Source organism: Micrasema longulum, unplaced genomic scaffold (assembly GCF_059751315.1).
Source record: "Micrasema longulum isolate JH-2025_06_02 unplaced genomic scaffold, ASM5975131v1 h1tg001011l, whole genome shotgun sequence".
In the NCBI taxonomy this organism is placed as follows: Eukaryota; Metazoa; Arthropoda; class Insecta; order Trichoptera; family Brachycentridae; genus Micrasema; species Micrasema longulum.
Genome location: NW_028278199.1, coordinates 1 through 10,209, shown reverse-complemented (window position 1 = coordinate 10,209; position 10,209 = coordinate 1).

Genomic DNA, 10,209 nt, shown 5'->3' with positions numbered 1-10,209 from the left:
GAAGAATTTTAATATGATACTTTTAATTTTTATATCTCGATTTGCTATAAAGTCCCGTATTTCAGTTCGGACTATTATATACATTCACTTAAATCATATACATAGAAAGATATACTATGTTAATGTTACGATACATATTAATATAAAAAATGCATAGTAAAAATTAATGCATAATAACAAAGTATAATACAGATAAGTAATTTAATAAAACATCGCAATACTAATATTGTAATGAAAAAGTACTAATATAATATTGTTAATGCGAAATATTCTATGGCAAGGAACAAATAAACATGAATCGTGACGTATTAGGGACGTGGCCAATGGAATGACCGTTTTTGCGGGAATTCAAAATTACAAATTTAAAATTATTTTTTATGCTACTAATAAGCAGCAAAAATTTTTTTTTACTTGACACAGACCCTTATTAATTAAAAAATATTTAAAAAAAGAGATATTTCCCTATTATAAATTCTTCTTTTTTAGTTAATGTGTTCTGATTTTGGACACGACATGCACCGGAGTTTGACATGGCAAGAATATGATTGAAGCCAGAGATGGAAATGTATAAATAAACAATCAATAGAAGATGTGTTAAGCGGGCCCAAAAGAAATGACAATCCACCGGTATACCGCCCACACAGCATACACTGCCATTGTATGCAAATGCCCGTAGTGTGTTCCTTGCTAATGCGCTCCACTGCACGAATTATAACAGACTATATTATTTAAGCCGAATTCGTGGTACTCTCTCTCGCTGCCAGGGAAGGCCGATAATATCTCAGGTATTTTTTTTTATGACATGGTATGTATCTGGTTTTAGCAAAACAATGTGGAGGTTCAGTGCAATAAAAGACTAGACCAAAAAATGGTTTGTAATTTTGAAATTACCTCACACATGACGTCACTAGTTGTCGTCCAAGGCCTACTACATAGTAGGCCTTGTTGTCATCCGCGAGTTGTCCTGACTGATGAGTTAACTTCCCGGAAACCATAAATCTATCACATCACTAAAATTGTTGGTTTCGGAAGAACTTGTGAAGTAGCTCATTATAAATATTTTTTGCACACATTTTCGAGAAACTTCGCCGTACAATTAAGCGATCTAATTTTTACCTGGCGCAAGAAATCATTATTGTGTCCAATTTTCCGTAGCACTGAGCATCAAAAATACTTTGAAACCAATTTTTAAGGATTTTTTTCTCCAATGCAATGGTAGTTTTTTACTACCCCCGTAGAACCTTCATGGGAAAACGTACTAAAAGTGATAGCATACATTAAATAAAACCATCTACATTCTGATGATTATCAAATGAAGAATTGTATTAACTGTTGTTAAATGGACTAAACAAGTCCGTAAATAAATGAAATAAAAAATAAAACAAATTAAATGAACGAAATACATGGAATAAACAAAATAAACAAAATAAACAAAATAAACAAAATAAACAAAATAAACAAAAAACAAAATAAACAAAATAAACAAAATAAACAAAATAAACAAAATAAACAAAATAAACAAATAAACAAAATACACAAAATAAACAAAATGAACAAAATGAACAAATTAAACAAAATAAACAAAATACACAAAATAAACAAAATAAACAAAATAAACAAAATAAACAAAATAAACGAAATAAACGAAATAAACGAAATAAAAGAAATAAACGAAATAAACGAAATAAATACAATAAATGAAATAAATGTTACTAATATTATATTGTAAATGCGAAAGTGTGTTCAACTGTTTGTGTTTCCTTCACATCGCAACGGAGCGACTGTTTGATATGTTATTTTGCATAAGGATAGCCGGAAAGCTAAGAAGTGAAATAAGTTATTTTATACCAAAAAAATATCACTTCAATATGAATAAATAAAATTATCCATTCGACTCTTCGAATATTTACAAAATATAAATGTGAATTGTAAAAAAGGATGAAAAAATTGTGTACAATATAACCTTTCATTTTTTATTGTTGGATTAATGTAATGAAAATAATATATGTACATGCACTGTATCTTTAAATGTAAAGTTTGTCAAAGTGTTTGTAGACAAAATGATGAATTTCACCCCCTCTCTATACTGCCATATTTTTTTCTCTAAAATGTTTTCCATCTCTATTGTGATCGATCAATAGTTGTTCCGTATTTATTTATTTTTTGTACAGAACGAAACATACAACAAACTCATCATGTTATTATTGTTTTTTAAAACATATTAAAGAATTATTATTCCAAATAGAGTATTATTATTTTAAAATATTATAACATGTGTCTAAACTAAGCACAGCAAGACACAGCAGTGACGCATAGCTCTGGATGCCATACTCGCTCAGCTAAATTCGGCTTCCCCTATTTTAGTCGAACGAATGTTTCAACTCTTAACGTGAAGTATCAGACTTCTTCACTGTCCAGGTGTGAACCTCAGAGTAATAACACGCTACAGGTATGCCATTTTGCTCTATTGCTTAAAATAAAAGCGGTGCAAATTTTCGGTTTGGTTTTTGGTTTAACCACAAACGTGTAACGGACGGTTTCATGGCTCTACTTGCGATTCTCGACATAAGTACCTACGGCTCATTGTTCTGCTGTAAACTACAGCTAACTTCGTGATTGATAATACTAGAATGATATCTAACTTTTCTCGGTTTTTTCTATAACGGTAGCTCGTTTTACTCTGAGGTGTAAACACACTGCGCTTAAAGAATGTTTTACTTAAAACAACTCATACGTCACTGTTTCATAATTATTTATTTATTTCGGCGGCTTACACCTTTGACAAAGTATAAAATAAGATTGAAAAATAATTATAATTAAATAAAACACCTGAACACAGCATAAAAAATATAAATACATTTAATAAAATCAGCAGAAAGTAATAAAAAAAAAATTTAAAAAAAATAGAAATTATAACATAGGTATGCAGCAAATTAACAATAAATAAAGGGTTTATTATAAAAAGTATTGAAGTAACAGAGGCGATGTATCATAGCATAACCAGTTAAACAAGTACAACACTTAGTACATTTTTATAATTTAGAAAATAAGTGATTTAAAAGTAATGATTTTAATTGGAATAAAGATAAATTAAATAAATCTAGGTTTCCATGTTTATTTGCTAACATGTGGAACCGTGGAATAGGTGAGTATTTGGCATAGTTTGAACTATGCAAATCAACAGCAAAATAAGTATTTTGTCTCGTCTCACATAAAAATTCACACAATTTAAAAGTTCGGGACTGTCAAGAACATTATTTAATATTGTAATATAATATAAGGTAAGTAATTAATTTAAGTAGGGAGTTCAAAACTAGACAGTGTTATGTTAGGTTATGTTTCCAAATAATAACATTAAGCAACATTAACTTAACACGACTCAAAACAGTTCTAACGTGTAGATATTAATAATTTGAATGTTTTGTGATTATAATGATTGCGCGTGCCGTGTTCCTAGGAACGTCACTGACGCCTGTTGTACTCGCGCGTGGAACTATGGCCGAAGGTAGGCTCACCCGAGCCGAGCCTGACCGTCGTACAAGTCCCCCGCTGTGAGCATTTACTTCGTCTAACCAGCTAACAAACTTAACACCTGGAGAAAGAAACAGGCGATTTTGCATCTCGGTACCGTTAAGCCAATTCCCTTCACCTGTCAGTTTCGAATATCTGACTAAATTCAGTGATCTCCACAGGCCCGTCTTCGCCATTCGAATGCCGAAACGAATAAGAATCAGTATTCAATGATTCAGTTTTTTTTTAAATAGTACCTATATGTATATTTATTTAAAAGGCAAAGTTCGTATGCGTGTCCTCGATATAATAAAAAAATACTAGATTGATTTGCGTGCGGTTTTTTACAAAATGATGAGCTTTGCGCTGAACATGTTTATAGCCCTTTGAATTTATTTTCAATTTTATTATTTGTAAAATAAATTGGAGCGTAAATGTTTTATTCATCGAACTATCAGGGTTGTGTTTGACGAGAATAAATATACTAAATATTGGAAAAATGTTATTTTTAACTACAGAATAAATATTTGTAGGGTCAAAGCACCAGTAAATGACCACCCCCCAGTAAATGACTTAATATATACTTAATGGTTAATATAACACAATAAAATAAGAATTGCTACATGTATCCAGTCAAAAAACTTTTAACACTATAAACTATGACAAAAGCAGTAGGCGGACATATCTTTTGGTAACAAACAAATCTATCAGTTTTGAACTGTGAGTTGTCAAAAGGTAATAGTGCGTCTTCCCGTTATTGTTCTGAGATTGATAGTGTTTTTATAAGGAAAGGTGTGGTAAGTGTTTTATATGATGCTATTTCTTATGCAATTCTTTGAATATATCCATAATCTAATGTGTTAGGGTGTTTTATAATGTTATGATGTAACCAAACCCGAGTATTATTTTTACTGGGGTAGTAGTGGTCATTCACTGGTGATTCTGCTATTTTTTTAGAGTAATATTAATTATAATTGTAATACTCGTATTTAAATAAAAAAGTAAAAGTACTTACGTAATAATTGTGTTTTTTATTGCTGTCTTTTATTTTACGCTTAAATAATGAAATGGATACCTTTAATGTGGATTTCACTACAAGTTGAACCTTAAACGGGCTTCTTGGTGCTTCGACCCTACTTGAATGTTTACAAAGAACATCCGATTTTTGTAAATCCAAATCAGATTATTTCCTTGAATTCCGTATAATTTCTACCTATTCATTTATTTGACTGGGTTTTTGGAAACGCTAATATAATATTTACTTACATCTATGGTTATGCGAATGCATTATGAAGTTAAGTTTTGTAAGTTTTTTAGTTTTTTTTTTTTAATTGTGATGTACGAAGCCTATGTCAAAAGTAAATTGAGTTACATGATCGCCTTCTGGGGAACTGGTAACAAGACAGACATAACATAAAATTACCTCCAAAGCATTGAGCATGTTAGGTTTCATAATTCGAATGAGTAAACACTTTGATAATCCAAAGGCCCTTATTTCATTATATTATACATTTGTCAGAAGCCATTTGGAATACGCCTCTCAGATATGGAATCCCCAGTATGCCATATATATAAGTAGAATAGAAAATATTCAAAACAAATTTATAAAGTACCTTAAATACAAAACCGGTATTTCTTATGTATCTACTCTCACTGCCTCCACCTTCCATGGAATCATTTCTCTACAATACCGCAGAGTGTGTGCGGACCAACTACTGCTTTACAAAATTGTGACAGGAATGGTTGACTGTACAGAGCTGCTTGGTTTAATAACAATACATGTGCCAGCCAGGATTTGTAGACGGTACCACCTGTTTCATGTACCAATAAGTAAAACATCGTATGTTAAAAATGCTTTTTTTCGTAGGACTTTTTCAATGTACAATACAAAATTTAAAAATATAGATTATACAAACATCACTCTGTCAGACTTAAAATTTACACTAAAAATGTATTATGTAACTTAGTAGATATTATAATAATAAATATGTACATCTCCCCCCCCCCCCTCCTTATCCTCTCTTCAGGCATTTTTGTCCTTATCCCGCCCAATTTACAGTAACTTAATGTTCTTAAAATTAATATTTAAAAAATCTTTGATTATTGAGTACTTGAAAATAACATTTTTGTATGTATTTATTTGATATGTAATATATATTTTCTTTACTTACTTTGTATACTATGTGGAAATCTGTTATTAGTTCTGAGTTTATACACTATATCTGTTTGTTTACTAAAAATATGTATGTAGAACTGTTGATTTCCCTAATAAAATAAAATAAATAAATAAAATAACAAGAATACAAAGACAAAAAAATAAAATTCTTAAACTAACATACAACCTATCCTACCTGACCTCTACGACTGAACTGTACAAAAAAACACACCAGTTTGACATAAACTACTTGACTAAAATTGAGACCTTAAAAATTGTGCACAAAATAACACTGGGAAACATACAAGACGACGACATAATATTAGCCAAAAATGCTGACATACACAAATATAACACCAGACAACAACAACACTATCATATTGAAAAAGCAAAGACAAACACAGGACAGTCAAAAATACTACATAATGGACTTAAACACTACAACGACTTACCTTACTACTTGAAAACTTTTACTGGAGACAAATTTAAAATCAGTCTGAAAAAGCAAATGATGACTGAACTAACTAGACTAGACGAGACATAAAATGACTAGACAATATAAAATTTCTAATGTAACCCTAACGGGTTTTTTAAAATTGTAAATAAATAAAAAAAATAAAAAAGTATACTTAATAATGTTTAATCTTAAGAGGAAATGCGGTCAGACTTATCTTCGTACAAAAGTATTCCCATATTCCCGTATTTTCACTCTGGATTATGGAACTAGAGCGGTGATTTTTTACACACTATAGATATTTACTATCAGCGTGTCTCTATTATTTTGTTTTTTTGGATAAATTGTTTACTATGGGAACTATAACTATCCAAAAATTTGTCAAAGCGACCAGTTTTATCTACTGTTTTCAGGCGTACGGTATACAAATATAATAACTATTTTTAAAATACGTACCGATACAGAAATTTTTATTTTGATACACAGTCTAAAAAAATTACAAAATTGGTCCAGTTTTGAGGTGCAGAAAACGGGAAAACGGGAAAACGGGACAGCGAAACTTCGATTTTGTCCTTTTTAGTTAAGCATAAAAGGTCCAACATGCATTTGTCTTTTTTGCACAGTATCGGGGAGGCATCTGCAAGACCGTAACAGCAAAGCAATGTTTAAACACCAATTTATCAAAATTCCCTGTCACCGCATATCCTCACAGTTAATATCATAAGAAACACAAAAAGCATGTTTATTTACGTATCTATTTGAAGTAAATACAATAATTGATTGTGCTCATTTAATCTATACATGAGAATACACTAAAATCTAGCAATAGCAAAGCATCGTCGAGTTTAGCTCGTTTTATATAAATGTGAATAATAAAGGAATCTACAATTTTCTCCCAAAAATTAGTACTTAAAAAATTGTAATTTTCACAGAAAACATTTTCGATTGATGAATAATAATTTGAATTTATTTTGTTTTAACTGTTAAAATACCTAATTATTTATTAAAAGTATGTTTGTCCACGATTAAGGAGGATGTACGTTATAAAAGTTAGACTCGTTTATTGACTGATTCGAATATCATAATAAAAGCTTTTCGAGGTGAACGTTTATCTTTTGTTATAAATAATTGGACATGCTCCAACTATTGTTTTTTTTTTATGTTATCAAAAGTGTGAAATAAGAATACAGAGTTATTGTGTTTGGTAATATCGTATAGTTCTTTGATTAATAGTAACTAAGTATACGATACAGGTAAGTGAAAAAATGGACAGCATTCAAAAGAATATGTCATTTTTATTGAAATTAAATTGAAGATCTGTATTTATTAAGATTTTATGTCGTATCGTTGATTCATTTTCTTACTCTCGATTAATTTCATAAATTGGTCTCTAGAACAAACCACACAGGTCTTAAGACGACACTGAATATCTTTATCCAAACGGGAACACAATTCTACATTATTTATTTTATGAAACTGAAGAACAAAACAAATATAAATGTTCCAACTTGAGCAGGATAGTAAACGGTAAACAGTTTTTCAATAAAAACATATAAACTTATTTATATATTTGCAATATATGATACGTTTGTCGGTGACGCAATATCTTATTTAGGCCTAGCTCTAGTAAATTATTATTTTCAATCTGATTTAAACGCGAGTTATGTGGAGTTCTGGGAGCCATACATAACGATGCCGGTGGTAAGATGTTAAATAACTTGTAAAAGAACGGCACCTTTCTTCTCAGAATTTCCCCTTAGCTTTGCTAAACGCTGTATAAAGCAGCGGTGGGAGGATCATTACCGCGCTTCTTCTGCAGGTAAAATCACTAAAATGTTTTTCCCAACGCTGGCTGATGCAGCAAACTTCCGTCATCATCACCAAAGTACTTTCGAAACGACCCAAATTTTTACCGGACACGGAGCTATGAGAAGTTATCTATATAGGTTTAAATTAAGGAATGATGACTATTGTCCATGCGATGATATTTCTTCACAGAGTATAGAACATCTGTTATTTCAGTGCCCATTTTTCCAATTCCAATTTCCAAGACAAACAAAAACTTTTTTTTTCCGAGTACCTTAGCCTTGTAGCCTACTAAATACAGGGGTCCAAATATATTTAAAAAAATAAATAAAAAAAGATGTTAAATTTTTGCACTCTGCGCATTCACTATAACTAAGGAAAACGTAACAATGACAGATACACTTACAAATTGAAGAGCCTTTTCTATAATTCACGCTAAGTTTCATATCCTCCGCCTCACAAGAAAGCAATTAATCGAGGGCATTGGAAGCAAAGATAGCAAACTTTCGTTTTGGTGTTCTTGAGAAAGATAACAAAAACTGCTACACTAATGCCAAAGAGAGTCTTTATGTTAGAAATGTTATTTTCACTGAACTTAAACTATTTTCATTTTTTTTTTTTTTAATTCATAAATTTCATAAAGAGTAAATGTTTTTGTAAAATTTTAAACATATCTACTTTTACACGTCTAGTAAATGCTATCACTTTAACTCTTCAAAAAAAGAGACTAACTCTTGTGCTTGGAGAGTGACTTACACTATTTTAGTTGATTATTTATAAGAGTTTATATAAATTTAAATACGAGTACATGAAAAGAAAAATAAAAGCATAGGATATATACAGAAAAAACATAAAACAATAATAAATTCATACTAATTAAAATTTAATGTTGTTTTTACACGAGTTCAAAAAATTTCTTTAGATTAACTTTAAATTTATTTATTGATATATTATTTTTAATAGTTTTTAGTTCAGTAGGAAGATTACTATAAATTTTTACACCTTTGAATACATAGCTATTTTGACCATGACTTGTATGGAATTTAGGAATTTTAATATTATGTTGGTATCTGAGTGACTTATTTATTTCAAATTCTTTTATTTTTTATTTTTTATATATTTGTATTACTTTACCCATTGTAATATATTTTTACTAATGATTTATTACCCTTTGTTTTTCAGAAATCATAATTGACAAAAATCACACTCACGAAGGATGGCGCACTAAAAATAAAATACTTAAACTTATTAAAATAGCATTATATCAACTAATTAGTTAACCCGTTTTTTTTTGATAATGATCCTTAAGATAAAAATAGCTTTATTTAATTTGCTTTCATATAATTTTGAATTATCTATATATACCTCTGTTTTGTATAAATACATTGAACTCCTTAATAAAGATACCAGTCTCGAAGATGTCGCGAAAGCGATGAAACCGGTCACTGGATATTCCAAATTTGTGGATTAAATTATCACTCGTCTTTTATTTATATAATAAATTAAACTTTCAAATAACAATAAATTAGCTTTAATAGAAACACGAATTCAAAAAAACTTTCTTGATATTTGTATGGCTCGGTCATTTTGAAAATTTAAATCTCAAGCCTGTCATTGGTCGAATAAAATGGCTGATGGATATTGCTATGTTTGCTTAACACTATTTTCAAACCATCAGAAGTATGATTTAAACTACATTTGCAACTCAACTCGTGATTTTTATAAAAATAAAGTTGATAAACAACAGAATGACATCATAACAAAAAAAAAAAATATTGGAGGTACCTAGCTTTCTTTGCTTCCAATGCCTTCAATAACGATAGTTAGAACGCTGAATAACAACTCACGGTCCAACCAGAATAGATGAAAAACGTATAGGTGTTAAAAATATTTTTGAACAATTTAAATGTATGCTTTCTCTGAAATTTTATTCAAATGACTGTACATTTCACGAACCTTTGTAATGTTTACCGTTAAGAAATTAAAAATAATAATGCTCGTGTGATTCGACCGATTCGATAAAAATGAAATAAATACTACTTCAATGATTTTACATGTATTTTTTTTAATTGAAAAAAAAAAAGTTGCTTTGCAAACGTATTCTTGCATTTAAGTCATGATGGTATTAATTTAATAATCATAACAATTTAATACTTCTAACTTATTGGAGAGTTTCAAGTTACGAGGGTGAATATTTATGTGAGATATTGACTTAAATGGAGCGTTTTACTATGTAAAACAACGGGAAATCAAAGAAGATCACAATAACATCTAACACACATTT